The sequence below is a fragment of the Lissotriton helveticus genome, chromosome 8 (genome assembly GCF_964261635.1).
Source record: "Lissotriton helveticus chromosome 8, aLisHel1.1, whole genome shotgun sequence".
Classification (NCBI taxonomy): domain Eukaryota; kingdom Metazoa; phylum Chordata; class Amphibia; order Caudata; family Salamandridae; genus Lissotriton; species Lissotriton helveticus.
In genome coordinates, this window is record NC_136069.1 from 899,242,098 (window position 1) to 899,257,777 (window position 15,680).

At 38.9% G+C, this 15,680-nt stretch overlaps 1 protein-coding gene and 1 pseudogene across 8 annotated transcripts in view; one reads left to right on the forward strand and one right to left on the reverse strand.

The window, feature by feature from the left end:
- Positions 1 to 15,680, forward strand: part of MCF2L (MCF.2 cell line derived transforming sequence like) — a 1,263,355-nt gene that overhangs the window by 326,020 nt on the left and 921,655 nt on the right. The gene's annotated exons all lie outside the window — the stretch shown is intronic.
- Positions 1,912 to 9,531, reverse strand: LOC144771808 (G2/M phase-specific E3 ubiquitin-protein ligase-like; annotated as a pseudogene). The gene is made up of 5 exons (XR_013599486.1): positions 8,836 to 9,531; positions 8,436 to 8,749; positions 7,349 to 7,530; positions 6,228 to 6,400; positions 1,912 to 2,134 (listed from the first exon to the last, which is right to left on the reverse strand). The product of XR_013599486.1 is annotated as a G2/M phase-specific E3 ubiquitin-protein ligase-like (transcript).

Consider the following 15,680-nt stretch of genomic DNA (forward strand, 5'->3'; position numbering starts at 1 on the left):
CAGAAGGATGGAAACACCTGGGAGAGGAGGACTAGGGCACAAGGCACAGTAGCTCAGTAAAGTAATTGTAGCTATAACCTGTTCTGTGAAGCATTACATTTTACATTTGTATAAAGTTATTTTTCATAAGCAAAGTAAAGCTATGGGTTAGATGATCAGCTACTGCTTTGAAGGCCAATAGATGCCTTTTGAGTTTACATACCCTCACACCACCTCACTGAGAAGGCTGGAACTGCTTGCCATTGCTACAACTAAGAGTGAAGTGTTAAAGAGATTGTACATAGCCTAGTTTGCACAGCCAAAGGTTCACTGTAGCCTTTTACATCAGAGGTAAATTACCACAGGGCTCAGGCCCAGTAGCCCCTGCTTGCCCAGTGGCCACCCAAACAGGATCTAACACAAGACACACTAAAAAGATGAAACCAAGAACTCCGTCAATCTGAAGAACGTCTATTTATTGACAACCAATGTAGTTTTATTGAAGATAGTTTAGAAAAAAACTTTATTAATCATTGCAAAAACAAACATTGACAAAGTTTCAGGAAAAATATTGTTTTCAATAAATTTTCTAATTTGCCATGATGAAGACATGAAGGGAAAGAAATGTGCTATTATCAAGGCACAGAGACCTGCCCTGTGGCTATGAGGTGATTTCACAGAAGTCCAATGCCCTTGCATTTCGTATGCTGCCACAAGACTCTCACCTTCCCCGACAACAGCATGATCAATCCTTTGTATCCATAACTACTTTGTCATATATGTATACCTTATACCCCTCATTTCAATGTGATCATTAGGCTCGTCCGAATCCTGGAGAATTCAGTATCCCAAAGTCCATGTTTTTTTTTAATTCTTCATAGGATATTGAAAGGGGGAGGTGTAACACATTTCCACAGGTGTTTGCCTCTGGAAACATAGACATTTCGACTTGGCCATCGCATGCATGCATAAAGTCTATTGATGCCTGAGGATTAAATCCAAGTGGTGGAACTGTGTTAGCGCCAGTCACAAAACACAGAATGTCCTTTAATTTGACTTCACATGCAAGGTCTAAAAGAAAAAAGAAATATGAGTCAAACTAGTAAAATTGTGATTACTGCAACGTTTGTGATTTTTTTTCTTTCATCTGCTAAATGAATACTTCAGTAATGGTTGATATTTGAATAATAAAACCCCTGCTGATTTGCTGTGCTTCATTTCACAAAAAACTCCTCAAATCAAGATGATCTGTTGTTAACATCAGATAACACTTTGAGATCTGGTGTGAGAGTATGTTACCATTTCCACAATCCTGCTCGCCTTACTCTCCCTTTAATAGAAGTCTTCCCATTGTTCAACATGGAGTAAGCATAGGTATTCCATGCTGCTAGACCTGCATCTGACACTCTCCGAGTCTTCACACACACAAACCACAGTTTATATAAACAACTGCGACAAGCCAATAACCTTATCTTAAAGGCTTTGGGCTGGAGGTAGCTGCAATCTCCCCTGTGAAAAGCCTTTACTCTGTCAGAGACCCACACAGCAGACCCAACCATGCTCTATATTGATTTGTTTTACTTTTCCTTGATGCAGTACATGAAGCATCATTCTAATGGAGTAGCTAACATTTTACTGCCAAGACACTACAATTAAGCTTGAACAACATTAATAATAGACATATCGTACAAAATGAAGATTGAAATAAAGCAGGTATAGACTTTACAATTTTGGATGCATTATCCTTTTGTTCTTATTATAGATTTTACTCTGTACAAATAAAACGGGTTGGTCTGTTCCTCCTTAACTCTCTTTCTCTACAATATCTTTCGGAAGTCTTTGACAAGATGTTTGCCATAATAGGCTGATTTAAATTATAGTTTCAACAGATGTGTCTCATCAATAGTTGAGCTGTAACATAATGAAAGAATTTCACTTGCCTTCACAATCTTGGAGGTAATCTCTCCAGCAACCAATGATATGTCCTTCCTGTAACCAGTGGTTACTGCCAGATGAACTGAATTGAATGTTAAACATTCCATTTATGATATCAGTGGTGATTTTGTGTTCCACCCAAATGAATGCCTCTTCAAAAAGTTGTTTATGAATTTCCATGGCCTGAAGTACTCCCAGAGTTTTTAACCCCTCCTTTAATCTGCAATAAAGAATAAAGAATACCTAATCATAAATAGTCAAACTATTGGTCAAATTATAATGTAAAAGTTATTATAAAATTAAGGTATGTCTATGACACATCTAAAAATCCTAAAGTGCCCTATGTTCGAGCTTCAGTCTAAATAGAAATATTTGAAGCTAGCTGTTGGAGACCACTGACAAAGGCAAATTCTCTTTCTCCTGTGGTCTTGTGATGATTGCCTAGCAGCAAGGTAGCACATGACCTGCAGCTTTTTTTTAAAAAAGTAACCAAACCCAGCATGCACATTAGTAGAGGACAAACTGTTGCTTTTCAGATCTTTTTGGCAGCCAATTTTCGACTTCAAACTGTGGACCCTTTGGAGTGTGTGAATAGGACCTTAGAAACTGTGCTTGGACTTTTAGCAAGGCCTGGCCAACCCTGCATAATACATTGTTATTTTATGCATTAGATGAAAAGACCACCACCTTTGTATGTCTTTTATGAAGAATAATTCGAAATAAAGACGTTAAAAAACTGAAAAGACCACCTGGTTTTCAGTCGTAAAATGTTGAATAATCTCATATTGATTCAGTATTTTTGAAGTGACGCCTACAATACACTCCTTCCAAATATCAAATTTGTATGGAGTCACAAACCCATTTTTGAAATTTTTATAGACTGTTTTAATCCCTGGCCTTCGTTCTGCCGACAAGTGATAGTTAGTCACCCTGTCTACTGCTGGAAGGGGGACAAGTAGAAAATACCTCAGATGCAGGCTGCCTATGTCCGACCCTGGTAAGATGGCGCCCTGTGGCTGAGTAATGTAGAGGGCTCTCTGAAGCAGTCTGCAGGGGAGAGCCTGTTGATCATTAAAGGCGCTTGGTGGATTGAGGGGACAGATATTTAGCATGGCTGGGATCAGCAGTGACCCGAATTATCTGAGCAAAGATATTGTGATGAGGCAAGGCAGCATGGCGCAGTGATTGCCCTGAATTAAATCTACAAATTTGTGCCTGCCTGATGCTCCCCTGTAAACAGAACGTACACATTTTAATGAGGATATCAGCTTCTGGTGCTGGAGCAAGGGTTTCCCCGTAAACACAAGTGCAGACTGGGGTCCGTTTTGTACACTGAACTCCCTGAGATTGCCGGACCGACAGGGGATAGCTAATCAGTGGAGAGTTAACACAGCGGTATTCGAATATAGAACCTCTTGCAAATAAGGAGCTTAAAATGCACAAGGCCCCTGGGGCCAACTGCATTACAAATGATTTCTTTAAGACACACCCACCTGTGTTGGTACCAGACTTCACAACCTTATTTAATAGTAACCCGCAAAATAGCAAACTTTCAATAACAATGAGTGAAGCCCTACTTACAGTAACACCTAAGCCAAAGAAATCTCACCAGCTCTGCTTCCCACAGACCGACACCCTTGTTAAATCTTGATGTTAAATTTTGCTCTGGAATTCCAGCAGTAAAGCTGAATAGCTCTGTTTCACAGCACAGTCAGGATTTGTCTAATTAAGAGACATATGATAACAGGTGGTGGAAAAGATCAACATAAATAAGATCCTCGTCATATAGTGGCCTTGGACACGAGAAAGCTTTCGACTGGGTGGACTGGGTCTTCCTCATGAGGACTATAGAGAGGTTTGATCACAGATTTATAGCATTGGTTTGGCTGAATTGCAATAATCCTATGTCCCAAATCCTAGTGAATTGCAGAAGAAAGAGAGGGTACCAATGGGTCGAGACAAGGAAGGGCTACCCACTCTCACTGCTTCTTTATGCTCTAAGCATAGAACCCTGTGAAGCACATTAGGGCCGACAAGGAGGTCGGAAGCATAACCTTTGGGCAGGAGATTCATAAAGCATTCTTGTTCGCTGATGATGTCCACTAATCATTTACTGATCCCTCAAGATTTTTCCCTTGAATTCAACACCTTCTTACTCGCTTTGAGGGAGTATAAGGCTTCATTGTAAACACAGCAAAGTCAAGAATTTTCAGGCTTACACTATCTTGGGGCAAGGTTGAGTAACTAGCACTAAACACCCAGTACCAATGGACAAATAAGGCAGGCACATACCTGGGTGTTATATTAACTCCTAAGATTGAGGACTTTTACAAAGCTAACTTTCCACCACTTCTTCAGGTTATATGAGAGGACTGTCGGAGGTGGTCCTCTCTGTACCTATCTTCATTGTGGAGGCTCAATTCCATTAAGATAAACTTAGTTCCTCTAGTTCTCTATCTTTTCCAGGCACATGCTATAATGGTCTACAGGAAACTGTTGGCATCCCTTAATCAGTTGAACAGTTGTTTTATTGGGCAGGCAGAGAGGGCTACACTCTCTGATAAACAGGCATAAATATACATGACTACCAAACCATGGGGGGTGACTTGCCCTACCCGGACTTGCCCTTATACCACAGAGTAGCCCAAATGAGGGCGATAGTAAAGTGGTTGCTCTGACAAACACAGATGCAGAGAAGCATTGGCCACATATGGAAATGGTGGTGATAGGATGGTACATTTGGGACCTGTTCTGGAAGTCAAAATCTAAATGCATACTTAAGCAACCTCCACAAAGGCAACTTTCATAGTCTAGACATGGTTATTAAGAAATCTGCATTGACATCATTCCCCTCTCCACCCACGCCATTGATTTGAATACATCATTTAAACCTGCAATAGATCCAGGTCCCTTTATTAACCTGTAGGAGGGAGGGGCTGCCATACTATATGTTAGGTTTCAGGGAAAAGAGATACTTTTACTGTTGGAGCCTGCAATAGTAAATTTCTTGTAAATGTATAAGATACACTCAATGATCTAATTGGTCTCTCCAACCCTGAACAAATAAGCAGCTTCCAGAGATTTAAAGATCTCCTTTCAGTTGAGATGTTTGTGCAGGAGGGCCTAGGGTTAGGATCACCTTTCTAAATAATATGTTACTCACCTCGGTCCCAACTCATACTCTGCAAGAATTTTAAAATAACATTGAGGGCCTTAGTTAGATGGTGCTGCACCGGTCTACGCAATGGTGCAATTCCCAAAAAATCTTGCACACGCTAGCAGGAAGGGAAGCTCATTATCAGATGATATTTGATTGAGATCTATATCCTACTCAAGTTTGAAAAATAGGGCAACACTCTTTGTTGGCAGTTTGTGGATTATTATGAGGCTTTAAACACATATGGTGGTAAAGTCCTCATGTCCCCCTTTTCTGGAAATCATTACAGAATTTAAAGTGATACTTGGATATACCAGGTTTTGCTTTGTTGGGACTATGCTGTAACTTGTTAAAATATTAAACAATTGCTGATCAATTGAATATGTGGAATAGTTTGGGGCCAGATAAAACAAGGCGGCGGATCGGAATGAAGTTGACCCTCCACCAGTGTTAATGTGATATCTCAGACTATTCGGACAACTGTGAGACTGGTTCAATGTCCTGGTGGATACATTTAGAAACGTTGAGGAAATGTGTGGCCTGCTAATCAAGTTTTTATACACGGGGCTGCCATTACTTTTCTATCCCATACACATGCAAGCCCTGAATCTGTTACATTTTTAGAACTCCTTTTGGGATGCCAAGACTTGAATATGAGAAGTCCAATACCTCTGATGCTCTGCTTTGTATGCTGATGCCCATTGTGACTATGAAAAGAAGGTAGTTGTTGCATAATAGTTTTTGCAATTTCTATTTGGGGAAGTTGGGGAGGTGAGAAGGCCTTTCTTTTTTTATTTCTTACTGTTTGTTTTCTTTATTTTGATTTGTGCTGCGTGGGCTGACATATGGGATTGTTCGGATTCTTGTAATTTTGGTTAGCCTTCTATTTGTGCCCTCTGGAGGAATGCCTGCACAAGTTGTATTGTAAAATGCCAATAAAAAACTGAAACAAAGTAAATGTAAAATATATTTGAAACCCAGGATGTGCTTGATTTCACAATCTGTGTTTGGGACATTTCTGACAGTGTGAATATGTATGATGCCATTAGGATGGACAGTGATTTATGGTAATTACTTTTTAAAAATGGACATGCATGTATTGCAAAGTCAAAATGATATTGTTTTATAATGCATATGCATATAAATATCACAGTACCTAACTAGTGAAGGAACAGTCCTCCCCACAATGTACCAATTGATGATATCTTCCAATAGTTCTTTTTTGTCATTCAGAGATTTTAATGGACGGAAGCAACCTGCCACACTTAGAATTGTGCTGTGTTTTTGAATCAATCCTTAAAGAGTTTCAAGAGACGAAGCATCCTCAATCTATGGAAAAATTAAGATTGTTATATTTTGATTAAATAGTAACAAAAAATATGGCCATCTGCTAAATAAACATATTTGTTCAGTAAGTTGGATGTTTACAAAAGTTTAACAGTCAATGGACTAAAACAGTACCAACTGCTACTGTAGTTAATGCTACTGTAGTTTTACACTAGCTACACTCTCTCGCTGAATGGAACACCAACTGGGAAAGAGTGCATGAGAATTACACAAAGATAACTAGCACAATGGCCTAATGTACCTGAATGTGTTTGGCAGTAGGTTTTCTTTTAGTTCAAATGCAAAATTCCAAACTGAGTGTATTAATCCAGAATACAGATATATAGGTCCTCTCCTATATCACATTGTTTGCAGAAACATGGTCAGGAAGGCCCCTTCTATTATGTTATTAGTCAGTGTTGAAAACTGTAGCAATTCCAGGGAAGTGTCATGGGGCAACTGCAAGTGGTAGATGGTATGACTCTAGTTATGTGCCTGAAACTTTGTCTTCTTGTAATGTGAAGACTCTGACATATCAAGAACATATCACATACTTTTGATTTGGTGGTATCACCAAGAAATATAGATCAACATCGGGTTAACAGTAGGACGTTCTTGATTGATCACTGATGCAAGAATGTGGATTTGTGTATGGCAGTTGAGAGAGTAGCAAATACGTAGAGGTTGCTCTGGAAACTTTAAAAAAGTGTGGAGGACCAGGAATAGACATTCAGGATTGACCCAATTCCAAATAGATGAGTGTCATTTCTTTTCATATTCGTTTATATGGCAATTATACATAAATCTAAGGTACATGAATAACTATTAACCACAAAATTAAACGCACATGATTTGCATGATTTTGACTAATAGACCCACAACTATGTGAAAACAAAATAATAAAAATTGATAAAGATTCATCAGCACAAATGTTTACTATCTATTGCTTACCTCTTGCAACATGTCTCGTGTATCCGGATCTACCACATCTACCAAACTGCAATTCACATTTTTTGCATCAGAAACTAAACATTGATACAAAACAGGCGACACAAAATTTGGAGCAGTCCCCCCGTGAACTAGGGAAACGGCCACGGCTTGCCCAGCATGGTAATAGTCATCATTTCCCATACCTTAAACAAGAAAAAATAAATTACATGTATTGCGTTCTGCTTATCTATAAAACATTTATTATATGTCTCTGAAACTAAATTTATTGCATAAAATCTAGAAAACATTATCCAATAATCCACAGCCTGATTCACGAAGGTACACGTGCAGTAAAGTCAAGCATGCAGAGTTTCGGCATTTGTGGCGGAGCCTTCACACACGGGGCTTAATCATTGTACTTGGGACATAGTCTCCGTACTAGGTGCAGAATCTCCACACTGCAATTCAAGACACTCGACTCACAACAGTAACTTTATAAATCAGGACCCCAGTTCAAGACTCCGCACTCTTAACAGTAACTTTATAAATTAGGACCCCAATATATTTTTGAGAGAACAAGAGTTTTAGACGGATGGCCGTAGACGATCAATTGGTGGAGGTTGCTTGTTTGGGTGATTAATTCATACACACTGCTGCACCAGAGCATCAACTAAGATTACCTAATGCAGAATCTCTAAAGTTAGCCATTATTTTGAAGTACTTGTCAGAGGAATTTTCTTTCAATTGATAACAGTAACTACTGCAGGAAAACCTTAGCCCCTCATTTAATACAAAGCAAACATAAAATATATTATGGAGTACATGCTAGCAAGGTTGTTTTACAGGCTGCAAGGGATATATTCAGTGGGTGGAATTGAAATCAGTCTGCTCTTGCTGCATAAATGAATAGTATAGTTCAGTATTCCTTTCACTATTCCCCTTTTAGTAAAAATTATTTGAGAATGCCTGATCAGTGGTATCAAACAAACTTTGAAGAAGTCAGTAAGTAATATATTATAAACATTATTTACACTTTTAATAATTATTCCTTCCCTCCTCTAGAATTTGAGCAGTTTAGAAAGGTTGGAATATAATAAATGTAAGGTACCTTGGGCATCACAACTGAGTGTCTTCCTGTTTTCGGGTCCCTCAAAGACTTTGCTGTGCTGTAAATGATGCATTAACAATCGCAAAAATTCCCGTGTTGGGTCGCCAAAATCAACAGCTCCTTCAGAGTTACCAGAGGAATCAGTAAACATAAAAGATATACGGTTGGTTGCTTTATAGATTTTGCGAAGGAACGCACGACGTGCTCCATCCCAAATGTTTCGCCGATTTATGTTGAACTTGCATGTCTTTTCAGAGTCAATTTGTAAAGCAAGGTTTGATAGTAGATCCTTCAACGTTATATCATCGCTCTCACTGAAATACAGGAAATAAAGCTAAGCTATCAAATGTATTAGTTAAAAATTAAACGTATAAATCAGAATTAAAACTTATAAAATTACCTTTCATGCGCCTCATTTTGTTCAGCAATATTGATATTTGAGGTATGAAACTCTTCATCGTCAGGAATGTGCACATTATCAACCAACAGTTCAGTGTAACATCTAAAACAGTAGGAATATTGTCAACTATTACTATGTTAAAAAACAACAATCAAAGTATCATCCTATGCCTTCCTGTTACAAGTCACCTTTATACATGACTTATAGGGCAACATGTATGAAAGTTAGAAATAGCCATTTGCCAATTGCGATTCCCTGTGAATCACAATTTGGAAATCGCTATTCCTAATGTATGGACGTCTTCTGAGTTTAATTACTGATTTGAGTGGGTTGAGGTAGGTCACAATTTGCAACCCATTAGGAATCGTAGCCATCACAGGGGTCAGCAGACAACCATGTCTGATTACATTTAAATAAAGAAACTATAGTTTTTTTCTATATGCAGCCCATTTTCCTTAAAGGAAACCATGACGAGTTTAAAAAAGAAATAAATGAAACTTGGAAGTTTCAGTTTTTAAGAGCAGGCCAGTGGCCCCTTGAATATTTTTCAACCATTCTCAGAGGTGAAGTGGTCTCTTGGGGACCTCTTCACATTTGTGAATGGGTTACCAATTGGTGGTAAATTGATAATGTTTTTGCCACCGTATTTCAGACGCAAAACATTTGTACATACCATTCCAATTTTGTGTTAAGAAGGGATGCCCTCCTCATGCCCCTTCCTAATACAGAATCCAAATTGAGATTCCATACAAGCGTTTTTGCTGACGCAAATGGCCTGATGCTGTGAATAGGGACATTTGCGACTACATGTACATGTTCCTAGGTTTGGATTACTAACGTTTTACCAAATTAAGCAATAATCATCACTAAAGAAATCATCTAATTTGTGCACACAAGGTATGATCATGTAACCAACCTGAGTATGTTTAATGATTAATTATGCTTAATTGTGTAAGCCAACTACTTTAGACTTGTAGAAATCGCCAGTCTTGTTTTTGCCCTACACATTTATTTAGCATCTTATTTAGCATAGTAGTGCAGATTACAACTTCACCATCAATGGGTTTTAATAGACAGAAGATGGGTTAGTGGTTAGTGGTAGCATATAGTTAAGATCCATACAATATGTAAAACAAGAACAAACTACTAGCGCCATGCCACACACCAAGGGTGTTATAGTTCGTAAGTACATACCTGTGGTACTCCATATTGACTACTAGGCACCTAGACATTTGGTTTTACATCTTTTAAATTAAGAATGTTGTCATTCTGTCTGCATGCTAACATGCCATGGCCACCGTACTACATTATGCCACACAAATACTGCTTGGGATTGCACATTTTACATTGTTGTATTCCTGCATCATTTAAGTGACTGCTGACATACCATTACCTGCCTTGATATACTGACTATTTTTTCTTTGAAAGTATTTGACCACTTCAGATGCATTGTACATTAACTGCATGATCCAATAGCCTTACATCACGGGAAAGAGCTGGGAAAACAGTTCTTCATGGTCCTGCATTACTGGGCTGCTCCTGACAAAACTTGCAAGAGAATTGCTTTTTTTATGAAAGCCAAATACTTTCGAAATGATATAACAATATCCCAGCATGCACATTAGTAGAGGACAAACTGTTGCTTTTCAGATCTTTTTGGCAGCCAATTTTCGACTTCAAACTGTGGACCCTTTGGAGTGTGTGAATAGGACCTTAGAAACTGTGCTTGGACTTTTAGCAAGGCCTGGCCAACCCTGCATAATACATAGTTACTTTATGCATTAGATGAAAAGACCACCACCTTTGTATGTCTTTTATGAAGAATAGTTCGAAATAAAGACGTTAAAAAACTGAAAAGACCACCTGGTTTTCAGTCGTAAAATGTTGAATAATCTCATATTGATTCAGTATTTTTGAAGTGACGCCTACAATACACTCCTTCCAAATATCAAATTTGTATGGAGTCACAAACCCATTTTTGAAATTTTTATAGACTGTTTTAATCCCTGGCCTTCGTTCTGCCGACAAGTGATAGTTAGTCACCCTGTCTACTGCTGGAAGGGGGACAAGTAGAAAATACCTCAGATGCAGGCTGCCTATGTCCGACCCTGGTAAGATGGCGCCCTGTGGCTGAGTAATGTAGAGGGCTCTCTGAAGCAGTCTGCAGGGGAGAGCCTGTTGATCATTAAAGGCGCTTGGTGGATTGAGGGGACAGATATTTAGCATGGCTGGGATCAGCAGTGACCCGAATTATCTGAGCAAAGATATTGTGATGAGGCAAGGCAGCATGGCGCAGTGATTGCCCTGAATTAAATCTACAAATTTGTGCCTGCCTGATGCTCCCCTGTAAACAGAACGTACACATTTTAATGAGGATATCAGCTTCTGGTGCTGGAGCAAGGGTTTCCCCGTAAACACAAGTGCAGACTGGGGTCCGTTTTGTACACTGAACTCCCTGAGATTGCCGGACCGACAGGGGATAGCTAATCAGTGGAGAGTTAACACAGCGGTATTCGAATATAGAACCTCTTGCAAATAAGGAGCTTAAAATGCACAAGGCCCCTGGGGCCAACTGCATTACAAATGATTTCTTTAAGACACACCCACCTGTGTTGGTACCAGACTTCACAACCTTATTTAATAGTAACCCGCAAAATAGCAAACTTTCAATAACAATGAGTGAAGCCCTACTTACAGTAACACCTAAGCCAAAGAAATCTCACCAGCTCTGCTTCCCACAGACCGACACCCTTGTTAAATCTTGATGTTAAATTTTGCTCTGGAATTCCAGCAGTAAAGCTGAATAGCTCTGTTTCACAGCACAGTCAGGATTTGTCTAATTAAGAGACATATGATAACAGGTGGTGGAAAAGATCAACATAAATAAGATCCTCGTCATATAGTGGCCTTGGACACGAGAAAGCTTTCGACTGGGTGGACTGGGTCTTCCTCATGAGGACTATAGAGAGGTTTGATCACAGATTTATAGCATTGGTTTGGCTGAATTGCAATAATCCTATGTCCCAAATCCTAGTGAATTGCAGAAGAAAGAGAGGGTACCAATGGGTCGAGACAAGGAAGGGCTACCCACTCTCACTGCTTCTTTATGCTCTAAGCATAGAACCCTGTGAAGCACATTAGGGCCGACAAGGAGGTCGGAAGCATAACCTTTGGGCAGGAGATTCATAAAGCATTCTTGTTCGCTGATGATGTCCACTAATCATTTACTGATCCCTCAAGATTTTTCCCTTGAATTCAACACCTTCTTACTCGCTTTGAGGGAGTATAAGGCTTCATTGTAAACACAGCAAAGTCAAGAATTTTCAGGCTTACACTATCTTGGGGCAAGGTTGAGTAACTAGCACTAAACACCCAGTACCAATGGACAAATAAGGCAGGCACATACCTGGGTGTTATATTAACTCCTAAGATTGAGGACTTTTACAAAGCTAACTTTCCACCACTTCTTCAGGTTATATGAGAGGACTGTCGGAGGTGGTCCTCTCTGTACCTATCTTCATTGTGGAGGCTCAATTCCATTAAGATAAACTTAGTTCCTCTAGTTCTCTATCTTTTCCAGGCACATGCTATAATGGTCTACAGGAAACTGTTGGCATCCCTTAATCAGTTGAACAGTTGTTTTATTGGGCAGGCAGAGAGGGCTACACTCTCTGATAAACAGGCATAAATATACATGACTACCAAACCATGGGGGGTGACTTGCCCTACCCGGACTTGCCCTTATACCACAGAGTAGCCCAAATGAGGGCGATAGTAAAGTGGTTGCTCTGACAAACACAGATGCAGAGAAGCATTGGCCACATATGGAAATGGTGGTGATAGGATGGTACATTTGGGACCTGTTCTGGAAGTCAAAATCTAAATGCATACTTAAGCAACCTCCACAAAGGCAACTTTCATAGTCTAGACATGGTTATTAAGAAATCTGCATTGACATCATTCCCCTCTCCACCCACGCCATTGATTTGAATACATCATTTAAACCTGCAATAGATCCAGGTCCCTTTATTAACCTGTAGGAGGGAGGGGCTGCCATACTATATGTTAGGTTTCAGGGAAAAGAGATACTTTTACTGTTGGAGCCTGCAATAGTAAATTTCTTGTAAATGTATAAGATACACTCAATGATCTAATTGGTCTCTCCAACCCTGAACAAATAAGCAGCTTCCAGAGATTTAAAGATCTCCTTTCAGTTGAGATGTTTGTGCAGGAGGGCCTAGGGTTAGGATCACCTTTCTAAATAATATGTTACTCACCTCGGTCCCAACTCATACTCTGCAAGAATTTTAAAATAACATTGAGGGCCTTAGTTAGATGGTGCTGCACCGGTCTACGCAATGGTGCAATTCCCAAAAAATCTTGCACACGCTAGCAGGAAGGGAAGCTCATTATCAGATGATATTTGATTGAGATCTATATCCTACTCAAGTTTGAAAAATAGGGCAACACTCTTTGTTGGCAGTTTGTGGATTATTATGAGGCTTTAAACACATATGGTGGTAAAGTCCTCATGTCCCCCTTTTCTGGAAATCATTACAGAATTTAAAGTGATACTTGGATATACCAGGTTTTGCTTTGTTGGGACTATGCTGTAACTTGTTAAAATATTAAACAATTGCTGATCAATTGAATATGTGGAATAGTTTGGGGCCAGATAAAACAAGGCGGCGGATCGGAATGAAGTTGACCCTCCACCAGTGTTAATGTGATATCTCAGACTATTCGGACAACTGTGAGACTGGTTCAATGTCCTGGTGGATACATTTAGAAACGTTGAGGAAATGTGTGGCCTGCTAATCAAGTTTTTATACACGGGGCTGCCATTACTTTTCTATCCCATACACATGCAAGCCCTGAATCTGTTACATTTTTAGAACTCCTTTTGGGATGCCAAGACTTGAATATGAGAAGTCCAATACCTCTGATGCTCTGCTTTGTATGCTGATGCCCATTGTGACTATGAAAAGAAGGTAGTTGTTGCATAATAGTTTTTGCAATTTCTATTTGGGGAAGTTGGGGAGGTGAGAAGGCCTTTCTTTTTTTATTTCTTACTGTTTGTTTTCTTTATTTTGATTTGTGCTGCGTGGGCTGACATATGGGATTGTTCGGATTCTTGTAATTTTGGTTAGCCTTCTATTTGTGCCCTCTGGAGGAATGCCTGCACAAGTTGTATTGTAAAATGCCAATAAAAAACTGAAACAAAGTAAATGTAAAATATATTTGAAACCCAGGATGTGCTTGATTTCACAATCTGTGTTTGGGACATTTCTGACAGTGTGAATATGTATGATGCCATTAGGATGGACAGTGATTTATGGTAATTACTTTTTAAAAATGGACATGCATGTATTGCAAAGTCAAAATGATATTGTTTTATAATGCATATGCATATAAATATCACAGTACCTAACTAGTGAAGGAACAGTCCTCCCCACAATGTACCAATTGATGATATCTTCCAATAGTTCTTTTTTGTCATTCAGAGATTTTAATGGACGGAAGCAACCTGCCACACTTAGAATTGTGCTGTGTTTTTGAATCAATCCTTAAAGAGTTTCAAGAGACGAAGCATCCTCAATCTATGGAAAAATTAAGATTGTTATATTTTGATTAAATAGTAACAAAAAATATGGCCATCTGCTAAATAAACATATTTGTTCAGTAAGTTGGATGTTTACAAAAGTTTAACAGTCAATGGACTAAAACAGTACCAACTGCTACTGTAGTTAATGCTACTGTAGTTTTACACTAGCTACACTCTCTCGCTGAATGGAACACCAACTGGGAAAGAGTGCATGAGAATTACACAAAGATAACTAGCACAATGGCCTAATGTACCTGAATGTGTTTGGCAGTAGGTTTTCTTTTAGTTCAAATGCAAAATTCCAAACTGAGTGTATTAATCCAGAATACAGATATATAGGTCCTCTCCTATATCACATTGTTTGCAGAAACATGGTCAGGAAGGCCCCTTCTATTATGTTATTAGTCAGTGTTGAAAACTGTAGCAATTCCAGGGAAGTGTCATGGGGCAACTGCAAGTGGTAGATGGTATGACTCTAGTTATGTGCCTGAAACTTTGTCTTCTTGTAATGTGAAGACTCTGACATATCAAGAACATATCACATACTTTTGATTTGGTGGTATCACCAAGAAATATAGATCAACATCGGGTTAACAGTAGGACGTTCTTGATTGATCACTGATGCAAGAATGTGGATTTGTGTATGGCAGTTGAGAGAGTAGCAAATACGTAGAGGTTGCTCTGGAAACTTTAAAAAAGTGTGGAGGACCAGGAATAGACATTCAGGATTGACCCAATTCCAAATAGATGAGTGTCATTTCTTTTCATATTCGTTTATATGGCAATTATACATAAATCTAAGGTACATGAATAACTATTAACCACAAAATTAAACGCACATGATTTGCATGATTTTGACTAATAGACCCACAACTATGTGAAAACAAAATAATAAAAATTGATAAAGATTCATCAGCACAAATGTTTACTATCTATTGCTTACCTCTTGCAACATGTCTCGTGTATCCGGATCTACCACATCTACCAAACTGCAATTCACATTTTTTGCATCAGAAACTAAACATTGATACAAAACAGGCGACACAAAATTTGGAGCAGTCCCCCCGTGAACTAGGGAAACGGCCACGGCTTGCCCAGCATGGTAATAGTCATCATTTCCCATACCTTAAACAAGAAAAAATAAATTACATGTATTGCGTTCTGCTTATCTATAAAACATTTATTATATGTCTCTGAAACTAAATTTATTGCATAAAATCTAGAAAACATTATCCAATAA